Below are 14,211 nucleotides of genomic sequence, written 5' to 3'. Positions count from 1 at the left end.
GCGAAGCTGTGCTCACACCACCCCCACGATCGATTAGAGCAAAGTGCAGAGCCAGGGATGAGCTGAACATGGAATTCAGGCTCCTTGCAAAGCTGTCCTGTGCTCAGCAGGCCACTGGTCTTCAGGCACAGGAGCTGCCAGGTCCTAGGGGCTGCAGCCCAAGGGGCTAGGGACCCTGGGGGACAGTATTCTGGTTGACGAGGGGCTTTCTAGAAAGAGGGCACAGTGCCCAGGAGTTGGAAATCTTTGAGTCCAGAATCACTTTACTTCTTGCAGAAAAAGGAAAAAAAGTCTCAAAAAGTTCTAATTAAACCAGGAAAATAAAATTTGAAGCTCCCCCTGCTTTTTTTTTTTTTTTAAACAGATCATGCCCTTGCCCTCCTCATCCCCCATCCCACTCAGGTACAGTAATTCCTCTAGCATAGGGTGAGGGAGTGAGGGTTATTCACGTGGAGGGAAATCCTGACCCAGAGGAGTCAGCAGGTGCTGGGAATGTGGCCCTGTGAAGGTGAACAGTCTCCCTGGACCCCAGACTCTCAGAGTGAAGGGGGAGAGGTCCCTGATGAAGCTCAGCCCCCAGCAACAGACGTTTCCAGAAGTTCCTTTTGTGGACCAACTGTGTGTGTGTGTGTGTGTGTGTGTGGTGGGGAGAGGAGAGAAGCATCTGAAGACACAACTGTCTTGGGCATAAGAGGCTGAGCATGAACAAGACTAGGTAGTCTGGGTCCCTTTGGGAAGGTCGACTCAGGCTCCCCATTCCACCTCTCATTCTTGTTCTTTCCCATGGTTTGTGAAGAACCCTGGTCTCAGAAGGAACTCATCCGCTGGCCCAGGCCCCAGCAGTCTCCACCAAGTGGAGCTGGAGCTCAGCTGAGCCCAGGGGTTCTCCAGGCCGTGTATGTCTGTGCTGCCTGCCATGTTCCCAGTAAAAACAGACACAAAACAGGATGCGTGTCCTCTCTGGAGGAGGCTGGCCTGTTTGGTATGGCTACCTGCACAGCATGTGGCTGTCACATCACTGGGTGGTGCCTGGGTTGGACCAGTGACCTGGCCCAGTGGGACACTCACAAACCTTTCGACTGCCCTGCCCCCGACTGCCCTGCCCCCACCCTGGTGTCTCCTCTGGCCTCAGCCTGTCCTCCTCCCTCTGCCTTTCCTTCCCCGCTCTCACCTACTCCCTTACAAATGCAGGTGAGTCAGACAGCCCGCAGCAGGGGCTGCTACCCTGGGGCCTGAGGGTCGGGTGTGCGGGCACACTTCCAGGAGGGCAGCGTGGGCAGAGTGTGCTTTGGAAGCAGAAGGCTGAGCTGCACAGAGTTCCACGTGGACACAGCTGGACGTGGGGTGCCCCCAGGTGCAGTCGGCTCCCTCTTGTCAGATAGCAGGGAGACGTGGCTTGGCCTTGAACTTGGGAGACTCAGGACATTTCCTCAAACCTCCCTGCCCCAAGGGATGGCCTGGGGCCGCCTCATTCCCCTCTGTCTCTGGACCGCCCTGCCCCTCCGGAGAGTATGTCGGGGGCCACCTCCCTTGCGGACTGACTCATCCTCCAGGCTGAGATAATGCTGGCCCAGAAAGCCTGCCCCATGCCTAAGTTCAGAGGGTCTGCCGCCTGCGTGGGTTGGGGGCAGATCGGCATAGAAAGCAATCCCGGTTAGATGCGTTGTCTTAGAACTAGGCTGCTGAGTGAACCCCCAGAGAGGCTGCTGCTCTGCCCTCCCGACCCTCACTCCCCGTCCTGCCATCCCACCCGCTCCCCATGGCCCAGCCCCACCTTCCCCTCCAGATGCCAGGTGGCTCCATCTCTTTGCCTTCTCTCCCCATCCCCCGCCCTAGACAATTTGGCCCCCTCCACAGCACCAGCAGAGGCTCCAAACACCGTCTCTCTGACAAGGCCGGACGTCGGGACAGTCCTGGGCTCCCGTCCTCTTCCACCCCAGCTCTGCCTCTCTTCCTGGGGGTCATGGCTGTTCCTCCCTTGCACCTTCCCCCAGCTTTTCCTCCCCCACCCCTCCCCACCCCCCACCCCTCGCCCAGCATCCCAGCCCAGGAGAGAGCTGCCTCCTCTCCTGCCCCAGCTCCAGGCTCCCTCCTGGGCACTGCCCCTGCCCCTCCTTCCGGCCCCCGCCGCTAGATGGCCTCCTCACTCTGCCTTCCGCTCAGGCTTGGCCGGTTTGGGAAATCCCCGCAGTCCCAGGTTGGGAGGCCTGGAAGCCAGGCAGCCTCCTGGGTTCACCCTCCCCTGATGGTGTCAGCAGTTTCTGCGTGCCCCTCACCTCCTCATCTTCTCTTCCCTTCCCCAGATTGGCACCCGCCTGGCCCTGCAGTGACGGAGCCCGCCTGCTGCGCGTCTCCAGGCGCTGGCTCTGTTTCTAGTCTCTGGGGTTGGCCTCCAATCTTCCATGTCCTCCTCCCCTTTGATTTTTCTTCCTTGTGGTAACTCCACGAAATCTATTTCCATCCAGCCATCCACTCTCCGCTTCTTTCTGGATTTTCCCGGTTTTGGCCAATGGAAGTTCTGCGCTCCAGGTCTCCTGTGATGGCAGCCAGCACCCTTTGAACTGGGGACGAGGCCCTGAGCCCTCCTTTCCTAACTCCATAGCGCTCCCCCAGGGATGTGAGTCTCCAGCTTCCTGGAGGGCTCAGCCTCTGGATAGCCCCGGAAACCCAGCCACACCCTGCACAGCCCCCTGACTGTGGCCTGGCTGCAGATGGATTGAGGCAATGTTCTCCTCTCCACGCAAAGCCCAGGAGATTTGGGTGGCTGCAGGGCCCTCTGGACTGCTCCATCCACATCCTCGTGGCACCAGAGCTGAGGGCAGGCCAGCTGGGAGGCAGCTGCCAAGACACACAGAGCCTCTGGGGACCATGGCCGGTGCCAGCTCTGCTGGGTGTCCACTGTGCAGCGTTTCTCAGCAGTGCCGTGCAGCGGGCACCGGGCCACTCCCAGCTGCCCATGGGCCCCATGACTGTGGGTGCAGCCCGGCTTCTTCCTGGCCTAGGCTTCTCTGTGAAGCAGGGGTGCAGGTGACACTTTGATTCCCGCCATCATGCCTGCCCCCCGCTGCGCACAAGCCCCGTGGAGCCCCGTGGAGCCCCGGCTGACATGCATGAGGGCTGCAGACTCCCAGAGATGAGGACACGGCAGTTTCTGGGGACATCGGGAAGATCACATGGCCAGCGGTGAGAACCAAAGCTGTGGTCCATCAAAGTAGACATCCTGAGGCAGGAATCTGCTCAGACGTGAACGTGCGGCCTGAACTATGCTGCTGTGTGACTTTGAGCTGATTTTCTCTCTTTAGAGCATTGCCGACTTTTGTTGAGTGGCTTCGTCTTCATGTTAAGCAGTGGGTATTTCTACTTGGTTCTAAATAATGCCACAGACCTGTGCCTCCGTACGGTCTCAGAGTGGCCTAGCACCACTGTCTGGGGGGGGGGGGCTGAAGCTACATTTGGAGTTGGGAAGGGACACACAGTGTAGGCAGTGGCCTGTGCCCGGGGAGGAAGGGACTCCAAGTCCCCATGCTGTCCCTGCACCCCAACCACCTAGAGATCCTCCCATGAGACCATCATTCCTTCCATCTTGGAACCTAGTTAAGACACAGACACCCTGGAAAGTTAAGGCATTAAACCCTCGTGCGTGTCAGAATCACCTGGGGAACTGAAAAAAGCCAGGAGGCAGTGCTGAGGCCTCACTCCTGAGCACTCAAATCAGGATTTCTGCTTTGCTGACTTCCCGGATGGGAATCCCCAAAACCCAGGGGCAAGCATGGGAAGGGGTGGTGTGTGTGCAGCTGTCAGCTCCAGGCCCCTGCTGCTCCCCACAGCCTCCAGACACTCCCCAGCCTCCAGATGCCCCCGCACCCAGCCTCAACGCTCCATCCTGCTGTAAGCCTGTGTGCCTTGGGCCCCGAGTGCTTGGCTGGGAGTGGCATGGAGCTGTACACAGAGCTTCAGACAGCAGTGGTCAGACGCCTATGGGGTGTGTGTGTGTGAGCGTCAGCTTCTCTCTGGAGAGCACGTGGAGGGGATCTGGTGAGGGGTAAATGTGGCCGAGCTACAGGCAGTGCCTGGAGGCTGGGGTGCCTTGGAGGAGTGAGGACAGAGTTGGGTGGGGGATGGGGGGGTGCTGCCCTGAGCAGCTTTTCCCAGAGCCTCAGAAGCTGGGATCAGCCCACTCCCACTGCAGGAGGGGCTCCCTGGCTTGCTGCTCCATAACTGCCCTTCTTCATGAGTGAGGCCGTGGAGCCTGTTCTTCCTCACTTCCTGCACAAAGGCTGTTTCCTTACCGGAGCAGAATTAAGCCAAGATTCACCAGGCAGGGCTGGCAGCTGATGCCATAAGTTCCGCTAAGAGAACCAGTGTCACGAAGGCTGCTCCCACGCCCGTGCCCCACACCCCACCCTGCGTCTGCTCTGCCCGCTTCCACGCTCCCTAGGGGCCACGGAACTCTCATGACTCGGCCTAACCGCACCAGCCCCCATGTCGCCTGGAATCTCCACCAATCAGAGCACGGATCCCCAAGACCCTCCCGGGCTGGATTTTCTAGAGACCTTAACATCCCGGTAGGGCCAGAGATTATCTGGAGATGTCCCCACCCACGGGGCTGTGGCGAAGGAGGGTTGCTGTCCATGTGGACTAAGGAGACCCTCAGGGCTGCACCCAACCTCGCATCCTGAGTGGCAAGCGCCCGGGCAAGCCATGCAGCACCTCGAGACTTCCGTTTCTTTCTCTGTGGTGTGGGAGCCTAAAGTCAACGGTGCCAAAATCAGTAGTGCCAGTGCCAGAAGCCTTTCCAGCCCTGGGTTCCATGAGGCCCTGGTGGTAGCTTCAGGAGAACTCATGCAACAGTCCCTTTTCCGAGTGAAGAAAACCAAGCATCAACCCCTGTCCCACCCCAGTTCCTGCTGTGTGTACCAGACAGGACCCAAGAGTCATTCCCTCCTTGCCCCTTCCATTAGGTCGTGGCTCCACCCACACTGGGGATCAGCCCCCTTCCGGCAGCCTTCTTGTCCTGGGGCCTTGGCTCTGTCCTTCGCTGGAGTGAGTGCTGGCCAGCGGTATGCACCCTGGGAGATCCCAGGGATCACCATGGGGACCTGCTCAGCGGCAGGCTTCTCAGGGAACAGGGCAAGGCTGCCCTGGAAGCTTGAGGGGCCTGGAACCTCCACAGCCTCATCTCTCCAAGCAGTATTTCCCTTCCCTGCTTTCCTGAGAGGGGATCCAGCCCACTTCTCTCTTAGTGTGCAAAATTAAGAGCCAGGGCCAGCAGCGGCTGATGGTGTTTTGGTAGCAGATGCACAGAAGCAGCTGTAGGGGCCAAGGCCTGGCACCACAGGTGCAGGGCGAATGTATGGGGCAGGGGCTGGGTACAGCTAGAGGTGGGGAAAGGGCACAAAAAAGGAAACTGAGGCCCAAACACACATTTGGGCTTCGAAAAAAGTGATTTGACAGACTTCGTGCCTGTAATTTTTACGTTATTCTCATGTTTAAGGAATTTTTGACAGGCACACCTGGCCACATTGCTGGGGCTTCTTTCTTTCTTTGGGACTGTGGGGTGCACAGAGAAGGACCTGTGTTTCCTGAGGAGGAATTCCTGACACAGGGACAGAAGCCACATTCCAGAGGAAGGCTGTGCAGGGCACTTCTGGGATCGCACACAGGACCCCAGGGGGAGTGGAGGCCACAGCTCGTGGGGAGCTCTGGGCTCCAGGGACCGGGCCGGCAGTGGCAGAGCACTGTGCAATGTGCGCTCGGACAAAGGGGTGATGGCTCTATTGGGGCAGCTCTGGGGCTCCCCTCCCAGCCACACCACTGACGTGCAGTCAAGGAACCCAGCAAAGGGACCGCAGCTTTCTCAGGCAGGCAGGAGGTATTTACGCATTGACCATCTCACCAGAGAGCCGCACTCAGCAGGAGGGAAGTCAGACTTGGAACTTCAGGTAATAGTAATACTTATGCAGTGTGGTCCTGTCTTGGAGTTGCTCTAGGATTAAATTTTAATATATTAATACAAGCAACCCTATCAAGGAGGGACCACTGCACAGATGGAGAAACCGAGGTACAAGGAAGTGAAATATCTCCTCTGGGATCACACGCCTGATCTGTGGCAGGGCCTTCAATCAAATCCAGATAACATGGTTGAGAGCTTACCCTCTGACTCTCTCTGTGGGCTGCGATGCTTCTGGAAGCTCCCATGTGGTACTCAGCACTGTTCTGTTTAGGTGTGTCACTGGGTAAGGGGAGGGAGGCAGGTAGAAAGGACCTCCTCCACCAGGAATACAGATTAGGGATCCCCACCTGGACAGATGGAAATAGGAGATGACCCGGAAGAGAGACACCATAGCACCCAGGGCCAGGCATTTTGGGCCAGGCAGGAAGTTGTCCCGAGGTTCTGGGAAGAGAGAGAATCGAGGGTGCCTGACAGGGGCGTTCCTGCCCTGCCCTGCCCACGGCTCCTGGCACAGTTCAGAAGCCCATCCCTCTAGACAGCAGCAACCTGCAGGACCGGGCAGGGCTGCGTCTGTGCAGAGCCTTAGCACCCATTGCCTCCCTTGCTGCAGGGGCTGACCACCACCACCCTTTCCCCAGTTTCCAGAGGAGGAGGCTGAGGCTCCCACCGAGACCTCACGGTCCACTCACAGGGCCACTGGGACGAGGAGGGAACAGGCCCACAAATGCCAGGTCGGGAGAAGCACTGCACATGAGAGGAGCCATCCACTTCCTCAAATGCTCCTGTGCGGTCCATGGTCCCACCGGGTGCCTGTGGAAGACATCCCAGGAGAGTGTCAGGGAAGGCACCCGCCATGGAGGAGCGGACAGCGTCAGGATGCAGCTGGCGCCTGTCCACGGGCTGCTCAGGTGACTGCCCAGGACCGCTCAGCCGTGAGTGGTCAGTGTGGGGCCAGGGCTGCCTGCAGGCTCCAAGCTGCAAGCACCACACTCCGGCCCAGTAGGGCTGTGTTTCCAGGTGAGCTGTGGTGTCACCAGGCAGGGGACACAAGCTCAGGCCTCAGGATTAGTCATGGTCAAGGTCATGGGTTTCTAGTCCTTTGGGTTCCTCAGGTCACCATGCGAAGGAACAAGGCCCAGAAGGGGAGGAACTTCTAGGCACAGCTGTCTTTCCCTGGTGGCCCTCCTCAGCGAGAAGCTCTGTTTTGTGGCTTGGGGCACTCCCACAGTGGAGGGCTCCACGGGGCACCGCAGCTTCAGAAAGGATGGAGATGCTCGACACAGCCACCTCCCCCTCAGGCCCTCGGCTGCCGTCACTTAGCAATCTCCGTGCACAGAGCCACGCCCGTGATCAGCGTGTCCCAAGCCTCCAAGTGTCACATGAAGAACACATGTTCTCACAGGAGAACAGAGACGGCGGGCACACTACCGCTCATGGGGGTTGAGATGCCTGTTCTGTCCTGGTGGCCAGATGGCAGCTTTTGCTGGTCAACAGATGATTGGTGCAAGCAGTGGCTGTGATATAGGAATCTAAGCAGACGGCGTGATTGCCAGGGCTCACTCCAGGCTTGGGTCTTCCATTTGCCTCCCAGGAGGCTCTTTTTCTTTCTTTCTTTCTTTCTTTTTTTTTTTTTTTTTGAGACAGAGTCTTGCTCTGTTGCCCAGGAGGGTGTGCAGTGGCCTGATCTCAGCTCACTGCAGCCTTTGCCTCCCAGGTTCAAATGATTCTCCTACCTCAGCCTCCCGAGTAGCTGGGACTATAGGTGCCCAGCACCATGCCTGGCTAATTTTTGTATTTATAGTAGAGATGGGGTTTCACCATGTTGGCCAGGGTGGTCTTGAACTCCTGACCTCAGGTGATCCGCCCACCTTGGCCTCCCAAAGTGCTGGGATCGCAGGTGTGAGCTACCGCGCCTGGCCATCAGGAAGCCCCTTTCCATGATTTCAGACAAGAGGGACCCCCACGACGTCTGGCTGACTGCCTTGCAGTCATTAGCCTCCAGTGTGGCGAGGTCAGTGCCGGCGTCCCTCCCGCCTTGGATGTCTCACGGCTCTGTGTGTGTGTTCTTGAGGCCTGCCATGACAACCTGCCACAGTGCGGCGGTGGGACACATCAGCAAGTTCCTCTCTCACCGTTTCAGGAGCTTAGAAGTCCGTCTTTTGTGATAGTTGCTGTGTGTTTGAAGGGTGAACTGTGTGCTAGATTTCTTTTGGGTCTTCCAGGGTGGCTGAGGTGGAGCTCGACTCTGAGTCTAAGGTGTAGGAGGAGCAGCTTATGTCTGGGCAGGACTTGAAAGCTGGCAAAGCTTGTTTCCACCCACGATCTCACAGGCCCCCCAGCGTCCCTGTGCAGTCAGCGAGGTAGTGGGGACGCCCCTATATTCACAGACCGGAAGACAGAGGCTCAGGGGGTTAAGTGGTCTCCCATGAGGTGCCCTGTTGGAGACTGGGGAGCAAAGGTGTAACTGCAGCCCACGGTTCCGTGATCTTTATTCATAAACTCTTCATGAACCCAGAGAGGGAAGAGTTCAGATGTGTTCCTCTCCCTGCCCTTCTGTCCCTTGAACTTGGACCTCCCCTTTCAAGCCTGCAGAACCCCGTGTCTCTGAACCAATGACTCAGTCCAGACCATGCCTTGTGACTGCCTTGCTTCTGTTCCCCGGTCCAGGACAGCCTCTCCGCCTCCCTTGTGCCTCTCCCACCTTCTCAGCCTCTGGCCCAGGGACTTCTGTCTTATTATGTCATAGGCGTTTGGCTGATGACCTCTGGATCATTGCTTATATCATATTTTACTTTGGGAGATGCTGTCTGACTTTTGACTTTAGGGTGGTTGTTAGTATCCTCAACATACTTGCTAATTTCCAGAAAAATGCCTTCAGAGTATCTGTCTTACTCATCTCTGTAGGTCACACAGCTCCCAGCTCAGAAGATGCTTAGCAATTATTTGTCAGTTACCAGAATTTTTTTACTAATTAGCCAGTTAAACTTGTGGCATGTTGTGGAATGCATTTCGGTGATTGCTATTTAAAAAGTCAGCCAACACACCAAAGCAAGCTAACAACAATAAAATAACAACAGCAACAAGCTATGGCAACTGAAAGCTTCTTTTCTTCCCAAGTGGAAGCTGTGAACTCAGTTTTCAGTTGTTCTGATGACGGAGTTGATCAGAGCAGGGCTGGAGGGAAGGCCGTTGTTTCCCTCCTATTTCCATGGGTTACACCTTTGGCCAAAGGGCCCAGAGCACTGCTCAGAGGAGCCACAGGGCTCTGAACATAGTTCCTTACCAAGCAAAATGGGGACAAAGGTTTACTTCGTGGGTGTCGTGGGATACACTGAGGTGTGGCAGTGGGTGTGTGGTCACAGCTAGAGCTTGGAGCCCAGGGTGTGCTCCGCAGGGGAACAAATGCCGCGTCACACCTAGACCGCTGACAACATTGGCAAATTCTCTTTCTGGGACTCACCACTTAAGTTGGAACAAATACACATAAGGCCAAAGGCAAGTCAATGTAAAAATATTCAATTGTTTTCAAACAGAACAGGCTAAATAACAGGAATCACATCTCTCGTTTGACAAAAGAGGACGTTTCAATCCAACTGAGTTAATTTAAATAATGTTTCTGTCGGGGCTGTATTCCCCTGCCCCTCCCAAGCAGCGAATGGGATGAGCCACTGTGACGGCGTCACGTGGGAACCCTGCTGGGACCTGTCCCATTAGTGTGTGCATGTGGCTCACGGAGTGTCTACACTCTTAAAAATAACCTCGCGAATTTTTTTATTGAGAGTGGAAACTCTCCACGGCTTTCTGGCTGTTGACATGTAAGGACTCTCTGCAGCGATGCAAGGCAGCCTGAGAGTGTGGTGCTGCTGATAGTGACGTCTTTTCAGGGCGTCTAGTCCTCGCCGTGGTGCTGTTGGGGAGAGGCAGACCACCTCGTATTATCATCTCCACTTGGTGAGGAAATTTAGGTCTGGGGCGAGGCTAAATGGCTTTGCCTATGGTCACTGGGCGATGTCTCTCACCCTGGCTCCACGGTTCCTTCCATGGCTTGGTCTTTGAACTCAGGAGCTGAGTGTGCTGCTGTGGGGTGACCTTGAACTCCACTGTCCTGGCCCTAACGCTCGAGCTGCCAGTGGTGTCTCAGGCCAGGGTGCCGAAGTGCGCCCTCAACACGTTTCTGTGTCCCAGGGTGAATGGTTCTTGTCGCTTCTGCACGGACTTGTTGCTGGTGAGGACTGGGCTGTTTTTACAGCAGTTTGTCCGCAGAGAGGGGAAGTGTCATCTTCCCTGGACAGCACTCAGTGTCATTTCTTTTCCCAGATGGGGAGTTGGAGGGGCCTGAAGGAGGTCGGGCTGGGGGGAGGGTGGGGTGCCAAGAGAAACCTAAAGGTATGAGATCAAGTCAAACGCAGCGCTTCTCCTCTCAGCCTTTTCAGCACGAGGATGGCTCACCCCAAAGTAAACAAACCAACAGACTGAATCCCAGCTCTCTGTTTGAGCAGTGCCCACACAAAGCCTGCCCTCCGGAGTCCTCCTCCCGGCCCCGCCCCGCCATGGTAACCGCTGAATTCGCTGGGCCATGGTAGCGGGCCAAGTATGTGCACCACTGTCCTGGAGTCTCCTCCAGGGGCAGACGCTGTTTGAATGTTGTGTGCATGTTTTCTTTCTTATGCTGACATATTTATACCCTAGTTTTGTTCTGTTTTGCTCAGTGGAGGAGCCATGGGGTTAGGAGGTGATGGAGTGGCTGTGAGAGTCTTTCTATCAGATTGGTTAAGAAGGCCCCTCTGTGGTTCCTAAAATTCTACCACCAAGGGCTAGCAGAGCCATCCCTCTCCAGGATGCACACATCAATGGGCTTGGATGAAATTTCAAAGCTGCATGCCAACGTGATCACATGGCATTTTGATTCAGCTATTAAGGAAGAAGTAAGTGTAAAGGCTTTAGATACCTTAGGCAACAGTTCCATAAAGGAGGCAGTAAAACATGTAATTAGGCAAATCAAATCAGGCACAGCGACAGCTTTCAACTATTTAGTCACATATCATTTCCCATTAATTTACTGTGGGCTTAAATGAGGTCTGCGTTTTTATAATCCCCTGTAAAAATTAAAGCCATGGCAGCAGCATGGTTTGCTTTTAAACATTACTTCCCAAGTCTCAAGGTGTTATGACAGTGATGGTATCGTTTCATCTGCTGGGAAGGGGAAGAACAAGGATGGGATCTTTCAAGGACAGCCCTGGCAAATCCGGGATTGCGCCAACGTTCTCTTAACTTCAATGTTATAGGGCTGGGTCCAGAGGAATCCCTGAAGCGTTATGTTCTTTAGATAGCTGAGTCCCTTTCAGTTATGACAGTTTTGCCCCAACCTGCTGTGACGTGACAACTAATCCATCGGTCACCTTTCTTTGTAGAAATAATCAATTCTAATCAGTAATTGCTTTTGGGCAATAGTTCAATCCTGCTGTCATCTTTTGGCTTCCAGCAACATAACATCATCTGAGTGGCTCTAAGGGCAATAATACATTTTCCTATGATGATATCCAAGCCCAGACGGTATTCTTGGGCTTAACCATTAGGTTAATACACAGTGCCCGTTTCCACACTTGATTCTCAATCCCCCCATTATGAGAAGGAAGCGTGTGTGGGAGTCTCTGTCTTCAGAATGTCAGACATTCGAGTCCCTGAAATGAGTTGTCTTTCTTAGTCTTTGGAGAGATGTTTGGTGGCAGGTGGACACACCCTGGGATTATTGAAGCGATTTTTTGCGGGAATATTCTACAAGGTCTTGCAGATTTGACACAAGAGGAAGGATTGGTTGAGAAAAAGAGGCATTAGATCAGAGGTAAACAAAGAATCACATGCAGTTTTCAAGCCGAAACCCATATTTACATGGCTAGGCAGCACATTAGAAGGGAAAAAAGCCAGCGCAAATAAGCGTGGACACAAGAGACAATCTCAGCAAGGACGTGTCCCCCCTTTCCTTCCCCACCTTCACTTGATCTCCTAGCTCTCTTAGAACTGGGCTGCTCTGAGGCCGGGCGCGGTGGCTCGCGCCTGTAATCCCAGCACTTTGGGAGGCTGAGGTGGGTGGATCAAGAGGTCATGAGATGGAGACCATCCTGGCCAACATGGTGAAACCCCACCTCTACTAACAATACAAAAATTAGCTGGCGCGGTGGCGTGCACCTGTAGTCCCAGCTACTCGGGAGGCTGAGGCAGGAGAATCCCTTGAACATGGGAGGCGGAGGTTGCAGTGAGCTGAGATCATGCCACTGCATTCCAGCCTGGCAACAGAGCAAGACTTCATCTCAAAAGAGAGAGAGAGAGAGACAGAACCGGGCTGCTCTGTCCTTCTCTCGTCTCAGTGTGTTCTCTGGATAGGTCTGAGCTGCTGTACTCCTGAACTACAGGATTTTCTGTGGTCTCATTTGGCTTTATGAGATCTTTTCAGATTGGAGGTTGAAATGTCTGGTATGTCTTATTTACTCAATAATACATTCCTGAGAAGTTTAATTAAAATGAGAGATATCTGTTCTTGACTGTTGTCTTAGGTTTGGGACTTCTATCAGAAATAATGGGAAATTAACGCCATCAGGGCTTTGGAGAGCTGCTTTAAATCAGGCACGACCATCACGTGCTCCATGGGATGTCTCACATTGTGACGGTTTTCCTGACTCTTTTTCTTTTTTTCTCTCTCTTAAGGTACAGAAAGAAAAAAAAAGTTTTTTTTTTTTTTTTTTTTGAGTAGGATAAACCAAGGCATTTGCTCTGGGTACAGAGGTTTTTAAGATATTAGTTATGAAGGAATAAAAATCCTATTAAAATATTTATAAATTGATACAACCCCAGAAGCCACACACACAATTAGGCCTCTCTGCCTGCTGTTCTGAAAGCCAGATAAATCATCAATCAGAGAGCAAAGATGAAAATCAAAACAAACACAAAGTGCTCAGGCCGACCATAAAAGAGGGTACAGAATGTGGTCTAGAAGATTCTCCTTGTCTCTAAGCAGCGCACAGTCCACAGACATCCCAGGAAAACTTTTGAGTTTCTGACTCATCAAAAAAAAACCAACCAACCAGACAAACAAAAACCCCAAAAAGGAGCCAGAAAAGGAAAAGGAAAAGCATGTATGGTGTCATCTCAGGAGACTGTCATCAAAACTTAGAAGTAAAAGGAAACTGAGGATCTGTTCGAACCCTCTAATGTTCTAGATGAGGAGACCGAAGCTTGTCTAATGCAGGTGGCTTGCTCATATCAGGGGCTGAGGGGGTTGCATGGGCAGAACTAGAAAACAGATCCTGACTCTCAGATCACAGCACGTGGTCTTACTATGCTGGGGCTTCTCTGGTGGATTCACAGTCCTGTTCATGGACCAGCCCTAAAATTCAAGGAATCATGTACCTAGGTATTTTCCAGAGGCTGGAGACATCCGGAAGAAGCTTGTTCTCTGGTTCATGTACCATCATTTATCCCTATGTCCATTTATTTCACAATCATTTAGTCAACTCCTGTTGTGCTAAGACCATATGGCAAGACTCCGCGCAAATGTAAGACCCAGTCCTGTGGTTGAGGAAAGAACTCAAGGCAAAGAGTCCTATAAGGAACACATCAAAGGGGCTCTGAGGTCACGGAGAGGAAAGCATGGAGTTTTCATGCTTGCTTCTGTGCCTCAGGGGTCGTGTGCCTTTCTCAACTGGGGTGCCATGCACCTACCTTGGAGTGGGTACAAACCTGGAGAACACATCCCTCTGTGACACCGCAGGCATCTCCAGTTCTTCATGGCAGAGGACTTTCTGTTTTGGCTTCTGTTTGTTTCTGATGAAGAGTCCTGGGCAGAGCCACGTGTCTTTTGTGCTTTTTTGAGTGAAAGTTAGCATTTCCCCATTCCCTTTTTGGCCACTTCCCTATGATAGAAACCCTTCCATGTTCAGGGTGAGAGTGAGGTCCCTGCCTCGAATGAGCAAAGGTCAAGTCCGCTGCTGCTGCTGTCATAAAATCCCAGCTCCCAAGAAACCATGGCTGGTCTGATGACCCCTTGGGGTTGTTGCAATGTCAGTTCACAAGCTTAAGGAAGGACCTTTTTTTTTTTTTTAATTTGTAGTCACCAGAGGATATCTCTTTATTTCTTTTCCAGGTATGTATTAGACCCTCAGAAAATGACATGCTACCCATCATCTCGTTTGTGCAGGAGCGGGTGTGGTCCTGGCTTAGCCATAGTGTTGCACCTAGCTCTCTGTTGATTTCATTTTCAGGCA

Source organism: Sapajus apella, unplaced genomic scaffold (assembly GCF_009761245.1).
Source record: "Sapajus apella isolate SASKATOON/1434 unplaced genomic scaffold, GSC_monkey_1.0 scaffold56, whole genome shotgun sequence".
NCBI classification, from domain to species: domain Eukaryota; kingdom Metazoa; phylum Chordata; class Mammalia; order Primates; family Cebidae; genus Sapajus; species Sapajus apella.
This window is presented reverse-complemented; position numbering follows the sequence as displayed.